The sequence below is a fragment of the Microcebus murinus genome, chromosome 7 (assembly GCF_040939455.1).
Source record: "Microcebus murinus isolate Inina chromosome 7, M.murinus_Inina_mat1.0, whole genome shotgun sequence".
NCBI classification, from domain to species: Eukaryota; Metazoa; Chordata; class Mammalia; order Primates; family Cheirogaleidae; genus Microcebus; species Microcebus murinus.
In genome coordinates this window covers 106,375,180-106,400,280 of record NC_134110.1, presented here as the reverse complement: position 1 = coordinate 106,400,280, position 25,101 = coordinate 106,375,180, and the positions used below count along the sequence as shown (strand labels likewise).

The 25,101-nt window shown below is 48.0% G+C and overlaps 1 long non-coding RNA gene across 1 annotated transcript; it reads left to right on the top strand.

Moving 5' to 3' along the window:
* Positions 1-12,495: 12,495 nt before the first annotated feature.
* Positions 12,496-24,680, top strand: LOC142871880 (uncharacterized). The gene is made up of 2 exons (XR_012920055.1): positions 12,496-12,673; positions 24,316-24,680. It is a non-coding gene; the product is annotated as an uncharacterized LOC142871880 (long non-coding RNA).
* Positions 24,681-25,101: the final 421 nt, after the last annotated feature.

Here is a 25,101-nt window from a genome sequence, read left to right as displayed (position 1 = left end):
CCAGGCTGTGCAGGTCTGACTGCTGCTAGGTCCCAAGCAGAGCGGCTGCACGCCCGCCTCCTCTGGGGAGCACTGGTCATCTGCAGCTTGGGTCCCTCGGCAGCAGAGAGACCAAGGCCAACCAGGGAGCCATCTCCTAATTGTGGAGAAGCGTTATTATGTCTAAGCCCAAGTGATATGGAACATTTGGAAATACTGGAAGAGCAGACCAAAGCCTGTGGCTTTAGTGACCTGACCCCACCTAACGAGCTGCCCCCAGCCATGCAGCCTCTCTGAGGGCTGAGGGCCACTGCTGCTGGGCTCCCTTCCCTGGGCCGCTCCCCTGGGTGGCAGGCTTTCAGAGACTTGCAGATGAGAATCAACAACAGCTTGCTATGGAGAGTTTGGGGCCAAAAGGTCTAGGGCAGGAGGGGGAGGTGCTGGAGGGACAGAGGCACATGCTAAGGGTGCGGCGTCCTGGGGCAGGCTGTGGGCCTAGGTCCCCCTGTGAGCAGGAGGCATGGGGTGTCTGGACCCAGAGACGCCAAATGCACTCACTGCCTCCATCTGACGTACAAGCTGCCAAGGTATAAATGCAGACACATTTTTGGGAAAGAGGATATTCCTTTAACAGAGTTGGCTGGAGCATGGAATGGTGGGGTGAGCACAGCATCCCACGGTGGAGGTCTGGATGGCAGCGGCCAGTGCCCCTGGCTGGCTGGAACCTGGGCTTAGGCCACTGTGGGGCTGGATGCTGGGGCAGGGTGCCAACTGCCCTGCTGACTGGACTCAGGGAATTGCCCTGCTGTTTCCGGGCTTCCCTGCCCTGCAGAGGGCCGGCCCTGCCTCCAAGCAGAGAAACCTCCCGGTGAGGTCAGCAGGCAGGGCCCCTTTGCCCTGTGAGGTCAACAGCACAGGCCTTACAGACTATCCGAATGAAGCATGTGCTTCATCCAGCCCCCACAGAGAAATATTAAAATTTAAGAAGCCATTGCATTATTCTGTTAGATCTGGCCCTCAGACTTTGCAGAGAGCTTTGATGAACAAAACGACTCCCACAGAATAATTATTTTTAAATGCTCACACATTTTAAGCTTCCTCAGTTGTGTGCTTACTGGGCTGGTTTGTTCTTAGACCTGCTTCTTTGTTGGAGCCGCTGGCCTGTTTGAGAAGCCTGGGTGTAGCCATGCCGACAAGGCGAGTCCTGGTCCCCGTCCCCAGGCCACGCAGGGTCTTTCCTCAGCAGAGGCCTTCGGAGTCACCCTCTACCAGCCCCTGCTTGGGCTACGTTTTGCGGGCTTCACTTCGGTGCCGGGATGACATTCCTCGTACCTTCTCTCAGGCTCCCTTTTCCCTCTTCCCATTTCCTCGTAGGCTTTGATATCAAAACAGCCCCATCTACTTCCTATTCCTGAACTCCCTCTAAGTGCCCCGGACTTTATGAGCTCTGGGACTCCAGCAGGGGACAGGGGCTTGCCATGCCTCAGCCTTGGGGGTCCCAGGGAGGGGAGGACAGAGCCCCTGGGCCCTGCAGCCGGGACACGCACAGCCCCACCAACTGCACGTGGGCAGGCAGCAGCCACGCCAGCTGATCTTCCAGAAGCCCAGGTCCATCGTCTGGGCCCTTGCTCTAACTAGTTGATTATTTTCAAGTGTTGTATTATGCTTCTCAGTAGCATTTTGGAAGTCCGGCATTTATTTCCTGGAGGTTTTTTCCAGCCTCCCTTCTCTGCCAGAAACCTAGCCTGAGGAAACCACCAGACTGTGACCAGCTGGGGCATCTGTGCCGTAGGTGAGCACAGAGCTGTCTCCGGGATGCAGGAGGGTCTTGGAAAGCAGCAAGGGAAGGCCCTGCACCTCCTCTGCAAGCCTCCTCCACAGCCTGGCAAGCCCTCGCCCTGCTTGGGGGAGCAGCTCGCACGGCTTTCTGGGCCTTATCTGACCTGGCCGTCTCTGGATCAAAAACTGACCTGGCCCTCAGCCCTTGCCCTTTAACCCCAGCCCTGCCCTGGGCCCACAGGGCCGGGCAGCCCCAGGTCTGTGGAATGCTCACCTCCATTTCTTGCTGCCTAAGGCTTTGTTTGTTTACCCTTCCCACACCGGTCTGCTGCCCCAGCAGTCGGAGTGGGGGTTCTCACTTTTTTCTCTCAGTGTGTAAAAAGACAGACATTTAATGTTTATTATTGTTGAACTTTTCTCAGCAAAGCTGAAGAAATATATCGAGATGGTTTATTCTCAGGGGAATGAATTCAGGCATTTCACGACGGCACAAACAATTATCTTTAACATAAGCCACTTATTCTATGTCTTCTTTGTTTATAAAGAATTTTCCTTATTCAATATTAATAAAATGACTAATGCACATTTTGTGTGCTGGGTGACTAATCCTGTATTTTTTACCTAATCCCACATCTTTGGTGCTGAGAAGATTCCCATCCACACAGTAATATCGGTGCACTTCATGAACCTTGCGAAGTCCCACTGCGCACCCCACACCGCACCAGGTGCTGGGAATGCAACTCGGAACATGACCAAGGCCGAATGCGGCTACTCAGGGTTCAGTCCCAGTGCAGTCTTGGTTTGCTCCAAAATGAACTTTTACAACAACTATTGGAATGGCAACTTAAATTAGAAGGCCAAAGGGACCTTAATAAATCATAAAACCATAAGTTAATTTCTTCTGGAGAACCTTAATCCCAGGTCTTTTTAAAACTTACTTGTCATTCAGTTTGTGAGTAGGAGCTTCTATTAGTTTTTCAAACATAATACATCATACTTTCTGGAAAAGAGTTGTGTGCAGTGGCTAATCTGTCCTCCCAGATTCTGGCATCTCAAAATGCCCAGAGGAGGGTCTGAAAGGACTCGTGGAGCATAATTTCTCCCTGCTAGAGGCAGGCTGGTTCCCCTAAAATTCACGAGTTCTCTCTGAAGACGTGTGGTGTCTGGGAATCAGTAATTTTGCAAAATCATGATTTAATTTAACAATGTTGATTTTGGTTGCCTTGACCATACACAATGAGCATCTTCTGTGCTCTAGAATAAAACTGGAGGCTATTTCACCTTCATCTTGTTTCCATAACATTCTAGACTTAGATTCACAAAGGAGAATGTGCCAAAATGCAAAACTTTGGGAAACAAGAAAACCCACGAGGCATTATTAAGCAATTGGCATCCAAAGGTCCCAGGTTTTGGACCAACATATTACTTAAAAATGCTCTGGAGTCAGGCAAACCTGGACTGGAATCCCACCACTGCCTGCCTCCGTCCCTGAGCACGTTCCCCGCCGACCCTGGTGTCCCCTGCCGTGATGTGCAGGGCGTAGGCACCCACCCACAGGGCTGTGTCTGCAGCACCAGTGCCTGGCACACAGCAGGTGCTCAATGTGAGCACCTCTGGGGCGTTATACCATCCCTTCCTCTGTGTTGCCTTCCCTCAGTGTGATCTCCCAAATTTAAGAAATGTGATCCCCTAAAAATTGATCCCTTTGTGATCCCAGTGTGTGGCCCTCCCCTCCCGGGAAGGGCAGCCGGGGCTGTGTGGTGCTGAGGGCGAGGGCGAGGGCGGGAGGAACAGTCAGGTGGTGCACAGCACCCTGACGGGCCACTAAGCAGAGGCTCCGCACCACTCTCAGCTGCCTGGGGAGTGGAAAGGGCCCCGCTGGCCGGCTGGCCGCGTGGCCGCTGGCTGGGGCTGGCCGAAGCCGACAGAGAGCAGCCGGCCCTGCTGCCCTGCCGTGCTGGCGCGGAGCAGGGGACTCCGGCTGGGAGGGTGGAACACCAGAGGGCATTTGTCATTTCAGACCTGCTCACCAGCCTTGGGGTGCCAGTAGTCACCCTTTCACCAGGGCTGTGAGAACAAACCTGTGCAGGGTACCCCAGAACCCACGAAGGGCGTGCGGCTGCTCTTCTCTGCAGGCCGGACCCGCAGTGCCGACCGCAGCTCCGTCCCGGACACTGAGTGCAGCAGGGGTGATTCAGCCCTGGGGCGGCAGGGGCCATGTGTGGCCACTTGGGGGAGTGGACTCCGTCAGGAAGGCAGCGGTCAGACCCAGGTGTCAGCAGTGAAGCAGACAGGAAGTTATGTTTGGTCTGTAAAGCCAGCGAAGTTCTAGGGCCAGGGAACAAAGTCTAACTTGAACCACAAGAAGAGAGCATCTCGGCCCCCAGTCAATTCCCAGGCTCCAGCCAGCTACAGGCCCAGAGCGCCGAGGGGAGGGAGGTCAGGGCCCAAGAAGGCGTTGGTCCCAGGCCAGAAATTTGCGCTTGCTATTTCTCCCAGCCCTCCCCAGGGGACCTACTGCCTTCAGACGTGCACTGCAGCCCGGATTCTTCCTGGTTCTCCAGTCGGAGCCTGTGGGCTCTTCTCAGGGTCGGAGCTTGCCAGCCTACCCTGCAGAGTTTGGACGTGGCCAGGTTCGTGGCTAATCGCATAAGCCAGTTCCGTCAAGTAAACCTCTCTTGCTCTTCATACACATCCCACGGCTCTGCTTCTGCGGAGGACTCCACGTAGCAGAGTGGACTCGTGACGCTCACGGCCCGTGGCCACTGTCGGTGTCCGACTGCCCCAGGCTTGCGGTTCAGAATGCGCGTCTCCGCCCTCCACCACGTGGGCAGGGACACTGCTCTGCGCTGCTGGTGTTGCCCCTTGGGCCCTGGGTCTCACCCCCACTGGCCTCCTGCTGGCGCAGGCTGGCCACTGGTCCCCTCCCCTAGGGCTTGTGCAATCCCTGCCCCTGCCTTCAGCCATGCTTTCCGCCGCTCTGGAAGCCCTTGCCCCACTCGCCCTCTGACCTCCTCTGCAGTCATTGACTGGTCTGGAAGCCCCGGAAAGTGCTTGTGCACTTTCAAACTCTTTCGTAAGGCTCCACTCCTTCAGACGCTGCCTGGGCTACTCTGTGAGCCGCTGCCTGTCTTGCATGCTGTGTTCCTGGGGTCCTGTGACCTGTCCTTCGTGGGGTCTCCCCTTGCAAGCATTCACTTCGGCTTCTGCTTGACCAGGCGGTTCTGAAGAGCAGCATTTTGTCTTGGTCTTCCTCTACGTCTCGAAGGAGTACAGACACCAAAGTGCCACGCCTGCTGCTGACGGGCACTCAAGGAAACATTGGTTGGCGAATACCTGACACTTAAAGATCCCTTTCTCCAAAATTCATGAAAAAGCAGGAGAGACTTCACCTGTGTGAGTTGTCATTCTTTGTACCTTGCTGAACTTCTGGTCTCAGCAGTACCATACATTATTTCTTTACAATGAGGTGCTGCGTATTAGCAGGGCTGACACCAAAACCTGACGTTTTTATCCCCCACACACTCCTACTCCTTTATGCAAGCCCCTTTCGGCATCACGGTTTCTTTGTTCATAGGAGCATTCTGAAGTTTTTAATGGGACTCACCAGCCTGCTCACTTTCTGCAGCATTTAGTAGCTTGTAACAGCAACAAGCGTTCAATGAATATCAAAGAGCTGCACGCTGATAGAGCTACAAGCACACCTAAATTATTAGATTTAAATGAACATGCAGTGGAACTGAGTTCTTCTGCACATGTGCACTTTTGAGCCTCACCGCATGTGTAGATTTGAAACCCAGGCAGGGTGCAGAGCAGCCCTGTGACGTCATACCCTCCCCAGGCCCCCCCGAAGACACTGCTCTGCTGTATGAGCATGATCAAAGCCTTCTGGAATTGGCTTCTTCTGCTGACGTAAATCCCTGCAGAGCGCCCACCTGGTGGAGTATCCCATCAGTTTGCTCCTTGTTGTTGCTGACTGGTGTGTTTCAGTGTGCCATAGTCTGTCTGATTAGTCATTAGTTAAAGGATGTTTCGTTATTTCTAGTTTTTAGTGAGTAGAACTGCTACAAGCATTCATTTACAGAATTTTGGGTGAACATAAGTTTCCATTTCTGTAGAGAGGGGCCGGCAAATTTTTTTCTTAATGGCTAGATAATAAATATTTTAGGCTTTTTGGGTCAAGAGGTAAAATAGAAGCTACTCTACGGATACTTTTATACCATTCAAAACCATCAAAACTATTGAAGCTTGTTCAGACCATAAAAAACAAAACAAAGCAAAAGCAGGTATCACCTGTTTTATGAGGTTTTATTAGAAGACAGCCACACCCACTTGCTCATGTATTTTTGGATGGGCTACTTTCTACAACAGAGGAGTTGAGCTGTTGCCACAAAGGCTGTAAGTATTTACTATCTGACCCTTTAAGGAAAAAAAATTTGCCAACTCCTGCTGCAAACACCTAGGAGTGTGTTTAAATTTATGAGAACTGCCAAACTTTTTCAGAGTGGCTGTGTCCTTTTACATTCCATTAGTGCTGCATGAAAGATCCAGTTCTTCGGCGTCCTCTCCAGAACTTAGTATTGTCAGTGTTTTTTTTTTTTTTTTTTTTTTTTTTTTTGAGACAGAGTCTCACTTTGTTGTCCAGGCTAGAGTGAGTGCCGTGGCGTCAGCCTAGCTCACAGCAACCTCAAACTCCTGGGCTCGAGTGATCCTTCTGCCTCAGCCTCCCGGGTAGCTGGGATTACAGGCATGCGCCACCATGCCCGGCTAATTTTTTATATATATATCAGTTGGCCAATTAATTTCTTTCTATTTATAGTAGAGACGGGGTCTCGCTCTTGCTCAGGCTGGTTTTGAACTCCTGACCTTGAGCAATCCGCCCGCCTCGGCCTCCCAAGAGCTAGGATTACAGGCGTGAGCCACAGCGCCCGGCCAGTCAGTGTTTTTATTTTAGTACTTCTAAATATGTATGTAGTATTATCTGATAGTAGTTTTAATTAGCATTTTCCTAATGAATGACATTGAGCATATTTTCTGTGTGCTTATTTACCATCTGTATATCTTCCTTGGTAAAACAGTTAAGTCCTGTGCACATTTTTTAAAAATCGAGTTGTTTTTCTCTTATGTTGCACTTTGAGAATTCTTTATATATTTTGGGTACAAGTACTTTTTGAGATATGTGATTTGCAAATATTTCCTGCTAGTCCATAGCATGTTTTATAAATTCTCTTAGTGTCTCTTAGTCTCTTAGTGTTTTTAAAATTCCCTTAGTATCTTTCACAGAATAAATGTTTTTAATTTTGATGAGGTCCAATTTATTATTATTTTCTTTTATAGATTACATTTATTATGCTTATACTGATATATTGAAGAACTCTTTGCCTAACCCCAGGTCATGAAAATTTTCTATTATGCTGTTTTTCTACAAGTTTCATAGTTTATGTTTTACATACAGATCTATGATCCATTTTGAGGTAATTTTTGTAGAAATTGTGGGGTTAAACTGAGGCTCACGAAGTTGTCTTGTTTCAACATCATTTGCTAAGACGACAGCCCTTACTGCCTTTCACCTTTGTCAGAGCCCAGCTGGCGTCTGTGTGGGCCTGCTTTTGGACTCCCCGCCGCCCGCCGCCCTGGGACTCGGCCTGGACGCCGCCCCCTCCCTGGCCGCGACCTAGGAAAGCCACACCTCGCTCGAGTATCCTCCTGCTTCCCTCCCTGCTTTGCTGTTTCCATGGCATGTAGCACCGTTCGGCGTATTCTATATCTTACTTGCTTATTTTGTTTATTTTCTGATTCTTCCTACAAGACTGTAAACTTCATGATGATAGGAGTCTTTGTTTTGTTCGTCTCTGTCTCCCAGCCGTTAGGCAGTGCCTGGCGTGTAATACATGCTCACTGTTAAATGAATCAATCCTAACTTGTCATGATAACTTCTCCCTGATAGAGACAAAATCCTCTGTACCTTTTACAAAAATACACTATGAGGGATTGGCTTTTTATGTAAGACAACTTTTTTATCTTTTTTCCTTCTTTGGCCTCCAATATATAGACACCTGGCTAGAAGGTGCATATAAAAATGTTTTAAAACTCCGCTTCTTGTTAAGGGCAATTCTTGGTATTTCTTCATGACACTTTTAAAAAATAATCTCCAACACACAAGGAATCAGTTTCATTTCTATCCACTAATAATAAACAATCTGAAAAGGAAATTAAAAAAATAATTCCACTTATAATAGCATCAAAAAGAATAAAATACTTAAGTAATAAACTAACCAAGGAAGCAAAAGACTTATACACCCCAAACTATAAAACATTTTTGAAATAAATTAAAGAAGTAATAAATAAATGGAAAAACATCTCATGTTCATAAATTGGGAAAGTTAGTATTGTGAATTAAATTAATTTATTGCTAATAAGTTGAATAAGATATGTAAATTTCTATCAAAGTGGTCTGTATACTTAATGCAAACTGTTGCAGAATCTCAAGGGCATATTTTTTTTTCAGAAAATTCATCCCAAAATTCATATAAAAATCTCAAACAACTCTGGAGCATTCATGCTTCCTGACTTCAAAACTTACCACAATGTGACAGTAATTAAAACAGTGTGGTACTCACATAGAGAGAGATATAGACCAATGGAATAGAAGAAAAAACCCAGAAATAAATCTTCACATATGTGGTCAAATGAATTTTGACAAAGGTGTCAAGACCATTCAATGAAGAAAGGACAGTCATTTTAACATATGGTGCTAGGAAAATGGGATATTCCCATTCAAAACAATGAAGTTGAACTTTTACCTTATATGATACTGAAAAATTAACTCCAAATGAATCATGAATCGAAGATCTAAACATAAGAGTTAAAACTATAAAACAAAGCTTTGGAGGAAGCATGGAGAAAAGCTTCATGACATTGGATTTGACAGTGATTTATCAGATATGACACCAAAAACACAGACAATAAAGGAGAAATAGAAAAACTGGATTTCATCAAAATTAAAAATTTTTGTGCATTAAAAAACACTATCGACAAAGTGAAAAGGAAAAGCACAGAATAGAAGAAGGTATTTGCAAATCATATATGTAACACAGGATTAATATCAAGAATACATAAACAGCTCTTACAATTCAACTACAAGAAAACAATTAAAAATGAACAAATAACTTGAGCAGACATTTCTTTATTCACGTGCCAATATGCACATGAAAGGGTGCTCAACATCACTAATCACTGGGGAAATGCACATCAAAACCACAGTGAGATACCACTTCTTACCTGTTAGGACAGCTACTATTAGAAAAATAGAGTGTTGATAAATTGGAACTCAGTGCACTGTTGCTTGTGATGTGAAAGAGTGCAGATGCCATGGAAAACAGTATGGTGGTTTCACAAAGAAATTAAACACGGAATCACCATATGATCCAACAATCCCACTTCTAGACATATACCCAAAAGAATTGAAAGCAGCAATTCAGATATTCGTACACACACGTTCATAGCAAGCATTATTCACAATGGACAAAGGGTAGAAACAACTCAGGTGTCCATCGATGGGTGAATGAATAAACAAATGTGGTATACACAATAATGGAGTATTATTCAGCCTTAAAAATGAATGAAATTCTGATACATGCTCAACATGGATACTATGCTCAGTGAAATAAGCCAGGGACAAAAGCTGTCTGAGTCCACTTACATGAAATATCTAGAAAGGGCCAATTCATAGAGACAGAAAGTGTCACAGTGGTTGCCAGGGGCTGGGAGGGGGCAGTGGAGAGTTATCGTTTAATGGGGACAGAATTTCAGTTTGGGGTGATGAAAAAGTTCTGGAGACTGGTAGGTGTGATAGCTATATAACAGTGTGAATGTACTTAATGCCAGTGGTCTGTATATTTAAAAATGGTTAAAATGGTAAGTTTTGTGTTATGTATATTTTACCACAAATTAAAAAAAGTCATCCTGTCACTGCCCAGGATCCACAAGGTCAGCATGTAATGCCGTCTCCTAAAATAGAGCCACCCATGCCCACTGGAGAAGCCAACCCAAATGGGACTGGTGACACGTGTGCGTGGTGGGAGGCCACCGTGGCTTCTGGGAGCCATCGACCCATTCTAAATAAAGCTGATTCACTAAAGGAAAAAATGAGCTGCAATTGCAGAAAATTTTCTTGAACACACGATTATTGTATTAAGTTCCCCTGAACCATGAGCTCTTATTACATGAGTTCTTTGCCCATGTCTGGAACTCTATCTTGTGGTCAAAAAAGGGAAAATTTTGTTAGATCTTTGAGGATATATATTGCATGTAAGGAGAAAGAGGCCAATTTTTTAAAAAGCATCTCATAGCACTTAAAAAATAGCTATCCTCCGCACCCTCTGTGAGACTGGACAGTAATTGCCGTAGGGCTTTGACTAATGGCCCCTCCTCTGCGTGGGCTCCACTTGAAACCACATGGCTTTAAGGTTGAGAAGTGGGTGTGGCTTATAAATGCCCAAATTACAGCAGCAAGTCTGCATGAATGATTTTTTCCCCTTTGTAATAATAATGTCAGGGCTGTTATTATACTTGGCTCCGTGGGGGATTGGAAGTGTTTCTCAGAAGGGAAGTGCTTCCAGCTCTGAGGCTCTTTCAAGAGCTCTATTCCCATGTACTTGCTGGAAACTTTCAGGAAACCACATTCCTTCTCTCGTCCCCATTTAGCAATGTGATCTCTCCCAGCCAGAATGCTTCCCAGACCCCTCATCAGCCAGGCCTGGGAATGGAATGTGGCCACAAGGGGGTAACGCGTTGGGGCTTAGGTCTTGTTTCCATGTTGTGTTTGTAAGAGAGGAAAGGAATGATTTTTTCCTCCTGAGAATATTTTGTCAGCCCCAAGCATATTTCAAAGGATTCAAAGTCTCTAATGAATCCAAGGATTCCAAGTCTCTAATCGGGGACCTGAGAAGGCAATGATATCAAGTTCTGCCTCAGAGTGGCTGGAGCTGGCCTGGATTTTATGTCAAGAGGCATTTGACAAGTGTCAGAAAAATCCATAGGAGTCTTACTAGTAATTTTCTGTCACTTCTTTTGGAAACAATCAGACCAAAGGAAATTAACTATAAGAAGAGCAAGATGGTGATCCCTTGTTTCAAGATTCAGTGTAAAAAAAAAAAAAGAACGAAAAAAGGGAGGTGAGGGGTAGAAAAAGAAGAATCAATTCTGAATATTATACGATTTTGGAGGAATGATTTCTTTATGTTATTTTAGAAAATCTAGTAAAGCAAATTTCAAATTTCAGTAAAGCAAGAATGTCCATCAAATTGTACCACATGGCTTAGCATACATGATCCCAGGTCACCAGTAGCTATTGTCCAGCTATTGCTGGACCCTAACTATGTTCCCTGCGACATGGAGAACAGCCTTAGTGGGTTGCCCTTTTGTTTCGCGTCATTTTCATTTAACTGGGTAAGGACATGTGGGGGAGTTCTGACAAAATGGGAGATTAGCTGGCAGAAGTAGCAATATCCACAGAGGCAGTAGCATATAGTGGTTGGATGCAGCCCCGGTTTTGTTTCTTCATGCATTCCAGACATTTAGTATTCTATATGAAACAATTACAATTTATTTCCTCCCTAACATCTGTAAAATGAAATCCTGATAGTGATCAAAGATTTCTAGGTAGCACCAGAAAACCTGGAGAAAGTCCCCTAGTCCCTAAACTATCCCGTGTGGTAGGAATATTGACTTTGCAATCTGTGTTGTCAGGAATGACATGGAGACAGGTGTGGAGGTTTGTCTGCAGAACAACAGAGCCCAGTATTTGCTAGAAAAATGAGAGCAAAGAGGGAACTGCTGTGCTTCTTAGCTCAACTGACTCTTAAATCACAAGCTTTTGCTAAGTGCCACATAGGTTTACTGTGTGCTTTGGAGTCAATTACAATCAAACTTCAGATTCACACGTGTTCATGGATGTCTCTGCTTGCTAATGCGCCATGTACCTTTCTCTGGCCTCATCATCCACCTTCCTAACAGGGCCTTTCGCAGTTATTTCAGCAGAGGTCCCTGACTGATAAACTCTTCTTTATCTGAATAAGTCTTTAGAGCTCTCACTCTTGAGTAATTGTTTAGCTAAGTAGAGAATTCAGGTCAACAATGATTTTCTCTCAACACTTTGAGGATATTATTTCATTGTTGCTGGATTTCTTTTGAGGACTTTACTCTCAATCCAAAAGGTCTTTTCTCTGTGGTTACTTTTAAAATTTCCTTTCTTTCCTTGGTGTTTCAAATATATCTAAGTATAGATTTATTTTTAACCTTTCTGGCTGGGATTTGGTAAGACTCTTCATTCTGAGCGTTTCCTTTGATATGAAAATTTCTCAGGGATTTATATTTAAAATATTTTCTCACTTCCATTAGTCTTATTCTCTCCTTCAAGACTCCTCTTAGACATTTCATCAACTACAGACATTACATCCAGATGTATCAGATAGAAAACACAACTCAATGCTGGCTTGAATAAATGAGAGGGATTTTATTCCCCTTTCATGACTAGGTGTCTCTGGGTAGGACTTTGAGCTTTCTGCTTCAGTGTCCTTTGTATATTTTCAAGATAACTGCTCCACCTGTAGCCCCATGTCTGTGTTCCACACAGCAAGAATCAGTGGGGCAAAGGGCAAGCTTATAAAGACTAACTTCAGGAACTTCACTCGGAAATTTCTGCTTCTTTTTTATTGGACAAAATTAAGTCACTTGGTTACTCCTTTGGTTTAGGGAGCTGGGAAATATGTTTTAGCTGGGCATATTGCCATCCCAAACAAATCAGCAATCTGTGAATCAAAGAAGGCATAATGGAAACTGTGTCAGCAATAAGCAGGATCTTGGTAGTATAGACAAGTGTGAAAAAAGAAAAAAAGAAGCAGGATCTGTCCAGGTATGTGTAGGGCTCTATGCTCTATTTCAAATCTCTCAAAGCTACTTTGATATTATCCTCTCTGTCACTCTGTATCTTGAGATTCTTGGTGATTTCCTCAGATACATATTCTAGTTCACTAATCCTTTCTTCACCTGTTTCTAACACGGTACACAAACTAATCATGAATTTTTAATTTTAACAACTATATTTTTTTCTAAAAGTTTTACTTTTTCAAAGATTTTTCTCTTAAAGTATGTTATTATTTCTATGTGGATTCTTTATCTTTTTAATAACTCAAAAATGTCCATTTTATAACTTAGCTGAGCATATTGGTCTGTTATTTCAAGTTCCTGGGGTTTGCTATGTCTGCTGACTCATTCATGATAATACTTCTTCGCATGTTTTGAGAGATTTGGGTATGAGATTCTCTTGAGTGGGACTCTTTTCTCCTGTGTGGTCTTGATTGAGGAACATCCCCTGGTGCAGCTGTGTGCTTGCTTCTGCAGGTCCACAGGGGCTCCTGAACCACAAGGGTACAGTTGCGGCAATGTGTACAGCTAGTGCTATAGCTCTTGACCGGGGAAAGAACCGAGCGGCACACGAAGAGTTGGAGAACAGCCTTTATTCTTCCACAGCAGGCTGAGCATGCCTAGTGTTACAGCGCTCTTCCCGTCTTCTAATCTTCTACCCCTCCGCCCCCTTCCTTGGTCTCCTCCTGCTTTTATACCCTTGGTAGGACTCAAAAAGCGTCCAATCAATTACAAGCTTTAACATCCAATCAACATCAAGCTTTAACATCCAATCAACAACAAGCTTTAACATCCAATCAAAAACAGTGGGATTCAAAATTGCCCAATCAGGATCACGCAAGCAGCGTGGCGGGGAAACAGGCAGCAGCTTGTGGGCCTGGGGGCATTCTGGCAAGCAGGGCCCAGGCAGCTGACTGCCTCGGGGCCTGGCCCCAGCAGCATGCCCTCCAACTGGCCACGTGCAGCGCTGGCCTGCGGAGATGCGGAGCGTCGGGGAGGTGGCAAGTGGCTGCGTCCCAGGGCCCGACATTTTCCATATCAGTATCAGGTCACGTGAGGCAGCACCCAAGGTTTCTATTTCTCAAGGGGACTTTCAAAGTCTAGATGTCAGCGTCTGGGGTGCTTTGCAGCCCTCTCTGGTCCCAGATGCTTTAGGTGTTTGTGTTCCCACTTGTCTCTCCCTCCTGCACTGTGTGGCCTGCCAGATCACCCCAGAGCCTGGAGGGGGCCTGAAGCACAGCGGAGCTCTCGGCTAAGGGAAACATAGCTCATAGCTTCGCACAGAGACTGGAGGCTCCAAGAGGAGAAGTGTCAGGGCAGTGCTGATGCCCTAAGACATCCTGGGGCTAAAGTGGAAATGAGGGATAAAAGTCTACAAACCAAAAGGGCATTTGAGATGTTGCCTTGCTAGTCCTTCAATCTAGGACCACATGAGCATCTTTGACAGCATCTTGACCCAGCTTTGGGGACTGTCACTTGGGCAGTAGAAGTAAGAAACGATGTTGTGGAGATAGAAAATGATCCAAGGCATCATTCCTTTCACTGCCTGTGACCCTCCCACAGGGCGGACGCATCCGTGCCGTGACTCTCACTACACAAGTCTCGCCTGGGCGCCCACCTGGGACTCGGCGCTGAGCTGTGCAGGCAGGCAGAGGCAGATGAGCCAGGGTTTGCAGAGGCAAAGACACAAACGGATCAAGCTCCACAGCTAGAGGACTAGAGGGGCACCGAGAAGAGGGGCTTGGCTGTGTGGGGACTTCCTGAGGAAGTAGCACTCGGGTTAGGCTGGGAAATATAAGCAGAATCTGACAGGGGAATGACTAGGTCACGAAGCCTCAGCACATTCTGATCTCAGCTTCGGGGTCCCTCCTTGGAGAGGCCTTCCCTGAGAGGCCCGTGGAAAACAGCTCGCCCATCACACTCTCTCAGTCTAATTCACTTTGTAACTCTTCTATCTACTGCTCCCTGTTGGTTAATTTATTGTCTTTGTCTATCTTCCCCCGTAAGGCAATAAAGCCCATGGGAGCAGCAACTGTTTTTTTTTTAAATCCCAGTCACTGCAGTATGGCCAGAACAGAGAAAAATATTTAGCACATAATAATACACGGTCACGGTGTGAATGAAATGACACGCCTGCCTCCCCAAGGAGGGCGGGCAGAGTGAAGCCCCCCCTAGACTCCTGCTCCGGGGTGGCGGGGTGCAGAAGCTGCTCTCGGCCCCAGAGTGCCCCCCAACCTCCACCCTTTCCAGTCTCCACCCTCGCAGGTAGGCTAGCCACATTTCTTTTTATTTTACTTTTATAGAGGGAGCAAAACAGTCTTTTTCTCTTAAATTTTACACATAATATCTACAAAGTGTACTTCTCATATCTGCCATGAATTACTTAAAAGCGAAGCGGCCGTTCGCTCCCATCTTCCTGGGCTGCGCCACTCAGCCTGCTTCCTGCACTGGCAGGCTCTTGGTGTTAATCGGCTCTCTCCTGTCCTTTTGCTTTGTGTTGTGCAGACGTGGAACCCATCTGAAAGCTTAAGAAAATGAATGAAAGAAAGGAAGGAAGGAAGGAAAAAACAGAAAAACATTCCAAATTCAAAACAATAGCCATACCCTCATGTTCTTTCAGTCCCTGTGAATTCATCAGGTAACTCGAAGAAATACCGTGGTATCAGGGTATATCATAATTCCTTTGAAAACTGATGTAAGCTTAACACTTTCCCTCCACCGCAATAGGAGCAACTAGCCAGGTAGGGCAGGCTTAGCCTGAGCCGCACACAGAAGTCTCCGTCCGGCCTCGGCCGCGCGGCCGCGGGTCCTGCCCACACAGAGCGCGGGCCCTTCCTGCGAACAGGCACGAGGAGGCAAGCACACAGCCGGCTGCTTGCTTCTCTACGAGTGCCCTGCCAGAGCTGCTAAGTTCACAGAGAGTAGGAGAGAGGTCAGTGGTTCTCTTTTACAGCCACCACCTTCGCCCCAAGAAAGCTTGGGGTGCAGTCGCAGCACCCCGTCTAATTAGTCACCAGGCCAGGCCGTGCTCTGAGGAGGCAGCGCCTCAAGAACGCCTTTTGAAGAAAGCCATTTCCGCTGCCTGCAGAAGGGAGCCTCCTTCTGTTCTCTTTCCAGAAAATCACGCCCGCCTGGCAGCGGCAGCGCAGGTGACTTGGTTGAAAGGGTGCGCGGCTCTGAGAGGGGCGGCCGCCCAGCCAGGCTCTGGCCCATCGGGGAGCGGGGATGTGCTAGCTCGGTCCCTGTGCCTGTCACACCCTGCGCCTTCTGGTGCATGAAGAGCAGGCGACCCCAGGGAGGGGCCGGCAGCTCTGCAAATGTCCCTGCTTCTGGGGGAAGAGAAATAGCAACGCGTTCCTTTTTCTTTTCTATCTTTTCTTTTTCCTTTCTTTGCTTTCTGAGATCATCCATGGAGACACATTTTAAGCTGTCTTGGCAAGAGAGCAGCTGGGCTTCTCCTTGCTGTTACTGGAGGAGAAAAGGCACCCGTTGAGCAGGATTTAAAAGTTCCGTTAATGGAGCAGAGCAGAAGCTGTTTTTCTTAATTAAAAAGCATCAAGACAGATTGGATAGCAATTTTCCCCCTCCTCCCCATTCGTTCAAAAATCCAATTAATTTTTTTAAAGAAATGTTATGAATACATGAAGGAAAAGTTTGACTTTGTACACGGCATGGGAATGTGCCTCTCCGCTTGTCATGGCATCGTGGTGCCCGGGCCGTCTGGGCAGGTGCGCGCTCTTTCACAGTGGGTGAGGGAAATGACAGGGACCATGAGCTGTGGACTCTGCTCGGAGACTGAAACAATCTGCACCCTCCAATTCCATGGCCGTCGTGCAAGATGTGCACCCAGGCGTCGTGGGAGAGCAGCAGCACCCTGTGAAAGAAGGGCACGGCACGTGAGACGCAGAGATGGAAGGAGGAGGAGACGGGAACCCCAGGGCAAAGCTCCACCCTCAAGTCCCGTGGAAGGGAGCGGCCGGTTTCAGAGAGTGCCAGCCCACTTGATCCATATCTACTTTGGCCGGACGTCAGCCTTTGAACCCGGGAACTTCCGTCTCGGAGCTGGGGGCTCCCAGATGGGAGGGCAACCAACTTGTAACATGCAAGTTGTGTGAAAGCTTTGTTAACAGCTCATGAAGCAATTTCTTCCACATTAAATATTTTCCCTTCGTGGTCCTTGAAAATGAAGGATGTTTTAAAATAATTCTAGGTCTCAAATTCAACATATAGTTGCTCAACCCACAAGCAAGGACTGGGTTCTTCCTTGTGCTGGCTGCAAGAAAACAGCCTCTGCTGCACTTTTTACAACCCTGCTTCTCTCCCGAAGGCTGGTGGCTGGTTGAGAGCTGCCAGGACTCAGCTTAGCTGTCTTGCTGTGCCATGGTTTCATAGTGCACAGACGTGCCGTTCTGAACCAAAAAAGTAAAGACCGACATCGTACGTCGGAGCAGTTTACATGGTGCTCAGCCTCGTTTCGACAGACTGACCTCCCATTTCCTTCCTGAAATGTGGCTCGCCTGCAGCCCCAGGTGCTCTGCGAGCTGCAGGAAAGCGCACTGCCAACAGTTTCGACTTGTGCGCAGCCTAGATGGTGTGTATGGAATAAGGCTCGTCTACCAGTGTAATCCTTTACATTTTTCCCCTTAGTTTTTGATTTCTGTTTCTGTTACCAAGCAACATACATGAAAGATCAGTGTACAGAGTTTTTTTTCCAAAAAGTGTTGATGAGAAGAATCCTGGCTTTGATTGCATGATATTCTCTATTCCTGATCATCTTCAATGAAACAGCTCTCTGCATTCCATGACACACGTTTTGTCTGGCTTTGTTCTGTCTGTGACACACCGAGGAAGGCGTGCTCGTGTGCATCAAGCTCATACGTGTACACAGATGTGTCCATACCTCCATGGTCGGGTTTCAGGAGGCTGTCCTTCTGACGCTTTTGGAAGCACAGTGTGTCACCAGGAAAGCCCAGCAGGCTGACGACGTCCTAGATGCAACCCTGGGAGCAGCTCCACAGCGTCTGGTGCACCAAGCACGGCGTGCAGGACGCTCAGGCGTGGGGATCCGGCCTCGGGCTGGCTCTCTTGCTAGTGCACTTGGCTGTCCCAGGCACATCATTTTACCTATTTCAGCCTTGGTCTTCTCACCTATAAACCGAGGAATTTGGGCTAGAAGTTCACAACGCATAATGAACCGCATCTCAGAGGCTGCTACAGGATGGGACAAGCCAGGCAGGCCAGGCCTTGGGGAAAAGCTCAAGTCCTAACCAGGGCTGGAGTCTTAGCAGGAGCGTGTCCCCTGGGGCAGGCTGGGCAGCGGGATGGAAGGGCTGAGTGCAGAGGGCATGCCTGGGAAGCAGGGACACCTGGGACGCTGCAGATATTAGGTGTGAGGGGGTAGAGAGGGGCTGCAGGAGACAGCATGGCATTTTGGAAAGAGCTTGGACTTTGAACTTTGGCAAGGAATAGACTCCACGTGAAATCCGGTCTCTGTCACAGTGAGTCAACCTCTCAGCGTTCTCACCTAGCAGTGGGGATGATAATACAGGCCTCACAAGACTGCCCTGCAGAGTAGTCAGATATGGGAGGCCCCTAGTACGTGACAAGCGTTTGGTGAGCTTTTGTTCCCTCCCGGGCTTTGGGGATTTTGTCTGCCACATGCTCATAGGAGGGTCTTAGGGCTTCAGGGCCCACTGTGCAATTGGTGAGGCTGGACCAACCTACATGGTTGCCTGCTGACCCTTCCTTCCAACTCTGACCTCCTTTTGGGCCCTGTAGGGCCACTGTGTAGATGGAGACATGTCTGGAGGCTCTGCTGGAGCAGGTTTATGTTTGGTGCTGCTCTTTCATGACAATGTCGCTGAACTCAGAGGCAGCAGTGCCCCTAATGGCAGCGGCGCAGCTCTGGCCTTCCCGGAAAGCAAAGTGGGGACCAAGGATGAGGGGGAGGGGGAGGTAGGCATGGTGTATTTTTCCCGCTTTCCTCTTTGATGCTTAGAGATGCCAAGAGGAGGCTTCTCTTTTAGCTGTTCTGTTAATCTTGAGATTTAGATGGCAGGGGTGGACTTTAGTCCCCTCCTTTGGAGTGAACAGCACCTCTGGCGCACACACCCGCGGGAAGCAGGTTTTGAGCATGGGCGTGCAGTTTGTTCAGGGACGGTCTGAGCCAGGTTCTCTGCACTGATAAAGAGGCCGTGGATGCCACTGCACCAGGCGAGATTGCACCCTAGCTGCGGAGAGGGCTCACCTCCTCCTGGGGTGCCGGCCCATTCCTCGGGCGCAGCCGTGGTGGCACGGTGCTCTTCCTTCACTGCACTGGCACCTGCGTTTCATTCTGCAGGCTGGTGTCTGGCCCGATGCCTGGCTCCACCTGTGTTCCTGTCTCCCGCTCCCCGCCACTCCCCGCTGGGGGCAAGCTCTGTCCTGGGGAGTTGGAGACATTGTGTGCCTTGTCAGCCGCTTTCCCCAGTGCTTAGGCAGTGCCTGGTTCAAAGCAGGCATCAAGAAACCATTCCTGAATTTGTGTGAGTGGTGTTTAATGATCACTGGAAAAATGTGTATAAAATATAGCAATATTCCCATTATCTAGAAGTCAGAATTTTGGCAACTCAAACTTTCTGGAAAATATCTTTAAACCTAGAAATGAAAAATACTCATCGTTGGAAGTCTCAGGAAGAAATCGCCTTACACATGAAACATGTGCTAGCCTCATTCAGCCTCGACAGTGGGCTGCGCTGGCTTTTAGCATCCAGTCTTAAACCTGTCGACCTTGTTTTCAGGTTCTCGCCACATCAGAAGGCGTGAACGTGAGGAGTGTGAGAGGCAGGTGTGGATGCGACAGCTTTCAGACAGCAGGAAACTGAGACGTCAGCTTGGCTCCACGAACACATGCCATAGGCGGCGCCTGCACAGGCGTGTCCCCGGTGCTGGCGAGGGACGGCAGGCAGTTCTCTGTGCACAGCGCAAGGCCTGTAGACGGCTGCACAGTGTTACTGTACAGGCAGAGGCACTTAAATGGGCGAACTTCATTCATGTGGTGTTCATTTAGCAGTTTCTTCATGTCTGGTGTGTGTTCATTTTGTCCACAAAAGAAAAGAATGGTGTTGTCTTCAAAGTCCCACATGAATATGTTTTTCTTTTTATGTTCAAGCTTTTGTCATACACATACTTTCACAAAATTGCTTAGATCCTGTGGATTGTCTTTCGTCCGCAGACAATGACATTAGGAATATGGCTATCTTACCGAGAGACCGAACAGCTCCAGTCCTGCAAACAAAGCCTTGTGTGCCTGGCACAGCACAGCCGCTCTTATTTTAACTGCTTTTGTGTGAGAATACAAAGAACGATGTTCTAAAAGAGCAGGGCGTTCGGGACGCACACCTGCCGTGCTGCCCAGTGCCATGGCCGCAGAGTTCCAAAGCTTCACCTGCTGCGGCCGAGAGCATCAGAAACGTGCATTGTGATGCTTTAGGTGTTGGCAATGAGAGCAAGGGTGAAAACCCCACAAGTGGCACCAGAGATGCCAGAGGTCAGTCCTGTGTAACCTGGGACTGGAACGATGACACTAACCCAGCAGGGCTAGTTCCGTCTATGGAAGTTGGTCTGATTGTGTCACCAGGGGCAGTTATCCCACTTTTTTGGGGGGTGTCAGTTTCCATGTTTGAGAACGGGGAAAAGCAGTACATTCTGTGACTACTACATGGGCGACTGCACAATCAAATGAGATGCAGGACGGGAGGGGACTTTGGAACTCTGGGTGCTGTCCGTGCGAGGGCCGTTCATATTTGGTGCTTTGACCTGTTACTCAAAGCACATCCTCACCTCTGACTCAGTTGTCATGACAACCATGAGGTGCCCCTGTTTTACCCGAGAGGAGTCCCATGTCCAAGGCCAACGTAGTGGCAGGTGAGTTAGGAACTTGCATCTCTCAGCTCCTATCTGAATCCTTCAAGTGCTCAAAACAGCCTAGGTTGTAGGTGCAAAGCTTGGGTGCAACCCCATAGCTATTCCCGGAGAGGACTCCGAGTATCTGAGAATGGCGGCTGAGAGTGGGAGCATTTAGGTTTCTTCCAACTCGTGGAAGAGCAGTGTGGAAGGAGCCCGCCACTTTCCCAGCATCGTGATGAGAATGTGTGAGGGATTCTGTTACAAAAAAGACTAAATTTTAATGGTCTCTCCTTGTTAGAGTTTCGCCCTATCAGGACTTCTTAAACCCCAGGCCCACTGTGCGACTTCAGGAGCCGTTTCAGCGGGTTGGAGAATGGGACGCACCACGTTCTCCGGCGACGCGCATGGGTGTCCCCGCCTCCCCGGCTGACTCCCAGCAACACTCACGGACAGGGGCACAGACACGCAAGCTCCTCCGCCTCGCGACTGCCAGTCGCTGAGGACTACTCACAGGACAGTGTGAACATCACTCACTGGCTCCGCCCAGAAGCCAGAGTCACCAGGCGAGCAGAATGGTGGAGAGATGGGCAGTCTGTGTTGCGACCTCGGCGACTATGCAGCCACTCCGGGACTCGGTCTCCTCGTTTGTCACATGCGCGGTCCTCACAGGCCTGTGAGGAGAGTTAAGTGACGTGACACATGCAAGCCACCCGGGCACTGCCAGCTGTCCTATTAGTTCTGAAGCCCATCTTACAGGTTAGGAAACTGAGGTTCAGGAAGTAGAATGGCGTGCCCAAGGTCACACCTACTGCAGCTAATCTGCAGGTTTCCCTCTCAGACATGCCTGCTCAGAACTCACAAGCAAGTCCGTGACAGGAGGGACTGCGGAGAGCCTGCCGTTCTCTGCCGAGGACAGTCTTGCCCTCTTTCGAGGTAGGCCTGCGCATCTAGGCTTCTCCTCGCTGAAGGCCAGAGAGGCGCTCCCACGGTGTGAGAAAGCCTGGCGGCTGCCACTCACAAGAGCTGTCGTTTGTTCTGACATCGATTCTAAAGTCTTTGCATCTTACTCAAGAAAATCAAGTACAGACCACAAATGAATATTGCTACTGCATAATGGGTCAAATGCTTTCCTTTTTTCCTTTATAAAGCTCACCAAGATAAAATATTTTTCTTGCAATCATATGCCTGTAATTCTCACTAACTACTTGGCAGAGGGTGACCATGGTCTGAGGGTGACATTGATTTTTATTTCAACTCAGTTTTGCAGGGGTTTGGGCATCACTCCTGCTTGCGTGGTGCACGCTGACTTCTAGTTCTGGCGGCACATTCGATTGCTGGGTTCCTCTGCCAGGCAGTTGTGGATTCCATGCTGGCTCTGGCCTGGCTAGCTATGAAGTCAGGGAGCACGGTGGAGATCTGTGCTGCGCTCCCTGGGGAGGGGACGGCAGTGGCTTATGTGCTAGATCAGGGGTTCTCGGCCTCGGGGCTGTTGACACTGGGCCCAGCTTATTCTGTGTTGGAGGAGGGCCTGTCCTGTACTTCGCAGGGTGTCGAGTCTCTACCTGGTGTCTTCCCACTAGATGCCAGCAGCACCCACACCCCACAGTGGCAACAACCACAGAAGTCTCCTGACACCCACAACTGAGAATCACAATGTCAAAAGTTTCGAGTCATAGGCTTTTGAAGGGGGATCAGAGACAGAGGGAATTTTAGGACCCCTCTGTCCTTTTTTCCTTTATAAAACTCATCAAGATGAACTATTTTTCTTGAAATCTTGAGATGCCTGTAATCTGTAATTCCAACTAACTACTTTAGGCAGGCATAGAGCAGGGAAGGAGGAAAACATTCCTTGACAGGGTTATTTGCATATTAAAACACGCACTAATTCAATGTGTTGCATATGTTGGCTGCATAGCTCTTCAAATAACTGTGGCATAGCTAGTCTTTCTTTAAAAAACCCAGCTAACTCACGCTTTGTTTTGTTTTATTTTTGGAATGATCTTATGCACCTGGAGGTATGTTGGGCTTTGTTTCTGTGTTTATCCGTATTATGTGCAGAAATACATCCGATTCTTACACATGTCATGCCCACAGTTTTAGAAATAAATTCCCCCCCAAAAGAGGAAATGCTTGGAATAGGTAGAATACTTCACCTGTGATTTCAGGACTGCTGTGTGGGTTTCATTTCTTCTGCCCTGGTTTCCTCGAAGCCCAGAGCCTGTTTGCATGGCTGGTCTAAGTCCTTCCTCTCACCCCTGCTGGGCAGAGTCAGCACAACAGGAATGAGAATGGGGAAAGAGGGAAGGAAATGAGGCGGAGGCCACAGCGCAGTCCAGCTTCCCTGGGACTTTTCCTGCGGCCACTGCTGTGACTCGGCGTGTGTGTGTGTGTGTGTGTCTGCACACAGGTATGCCTGTGTGTATAAATGTGTGCACGTGTCTGTTGGTGCGTATGTGTATGAATGTACATGTCTACGTATGTGTATGCACATGCCTGTCTGTGTACATGTGTGTAAGTACATGCCTCTGTGTGCACACGTATGCCTATGTGTTCATGTGTGTGCACGTCTGTGTATGCACATGTGCATGTCTGTGTGTATGTACACATCTGCCTATGAGTGTGCATGTCAGTCTGTGCGTGTGCGCATGTACACGTCTGTCTGTGTGTACATGTGTGTGTATCTGCACGGTTTGGACTTGGTGTGCCAGTCCTGGGCGGGCCATGAAATCCCCTTTGCAATCCAGCACAGAGAAAGGCAGTTGGGAAATGTACTTAACTGCTGGGGGAGATAGAGTTGCTATGTGGAGCTTGTTTCAAATGGGTTTTGTTTTGAATCTACAAGTTCATTCAAATCCAATAACAGCAAAATTCATAGATTGTGATGTCATGCGGATTGAAACCAAAAAAGGCTACATAAGATGCTTCTGCCAGATTTTACTCATGGCTTCAGGAAACTCCCCCACCCACCAGTCTTGTTTTTGGCACTGTGAGCCAAGACTTCAGGGCTGTGCTTTCCAAAGCCTCACTTCCATTTACAGTGTTTTCTTTTTTTAATAACACTTGGGCCTAAGGCATGTCATCTGTGCTGCTATTTCTCTAAATTCATATCACTCTAATTTATTTTCATATTAAAAAGGGAATATATCCTCCTAATTGTGCAGACGCCAACACAGTCTAAGGCAGGGAAGGTGGTGGGTAGGGAAGGGTCTCATTATGCACTAGGTCGCCTGTTTAGGTTTAAAGCTAACTGGGTTGACAAGTCCCATGACATGCCTCTCATGTTCCTCCGGCCTCTTGGCAGACTGAGACTTCACTTGTTTTGTCACTGTGTGGTGGAACTAGATTGTTGCTCCAGCACTGTCACTAAGATGACTGAAGGAAGGGACATGCTGCAGGTCTGTTCCAGGGAAGGTGTGGCCCTCTGGCCTCAGGACAGGGAACCTTTCATCCCTGTGTCTGCCACGCTTGGGAGGTGGTTGGGAGCACGAGAGCACTGTCCCCCTGTCCCCTGGAGATTGCCGTCTGTGGACAGGAACCGTGCCTTCTTTGTCTGGACTGGGTTAGCACTAGGAGTACGCCTGATTCCCTTTGGACATGATTCTTGAATGATACCAGCCAGTCAGTGTGTTAGTTCAAACTATACGAGACAGAGAGTGGAATCTTAGTGTTCCAATTAATGAATTAATGAATGAAGATAGAAGTGGCTTAGGAGTCAGATTTACTTAAATATTTGTCTCTGTCTAGATGTGTGATGGGCTGAATTCCTAAGAGTGAGGGCGATGGCTCACCGTCCACAGCTACAGGGCCACAGGCTGTATGGAAGGCAAGGAGCAGCGTGAGGTCAGCCTCGGCTTGGAGAGAACTGCGTGCACCTTTTCCTGTGCTACCGTGGCAGAATGCTCCTCCCACAGTGCTCACTGTGCTGCGATAACTGTGTGCTCACGTGCGTGTCCTCTCTCCAGGGTCGTCTTCCAGAGCGTGCGGTCCTCTAGAGTCGCGGGGCCTCCTGGGACTTGCCTTGTGCTGTGCACGCTGACCGGCCACGCACCCAGGAAATGTGCCAGCACCACTTTGTTGAGAGATATTAAAACTGGGAATGAGTCTCTGTAGCGAAAGAGCCTTCTTGATCACTCTCTTTAGAGTCTTGTTGAGAGTGCTGTGGTGCAGTAAACCAGAGACAAGGCCAGAAACTCCGGCGCAGAACAGACAGTGAGAGTGCTTTAAAATGCAGAAATAATGCAATGCAATTACAATACAAATACAATGCAAATATTGTTTAACCAGGATGAATTTTTTCTCCTCCCACCCTCCTCCTCCATCTTCTTCTTCCACCTCATTACTGTTTCTGGAACAGGCTGCCAGCAAAATCATGATGCTACTTTTGAGCCCTCAGTTCAGGAGAGACAAAACTAAAGCGCTGTGGACCTTGTCATTAGTGAAATCTGCCCAAGGTGTGCACAAGGATTCACCAATTAGTCTCTGATGACAATTTTCCCATCCACAGATTTCAATGCTGCATATTATGAAGGT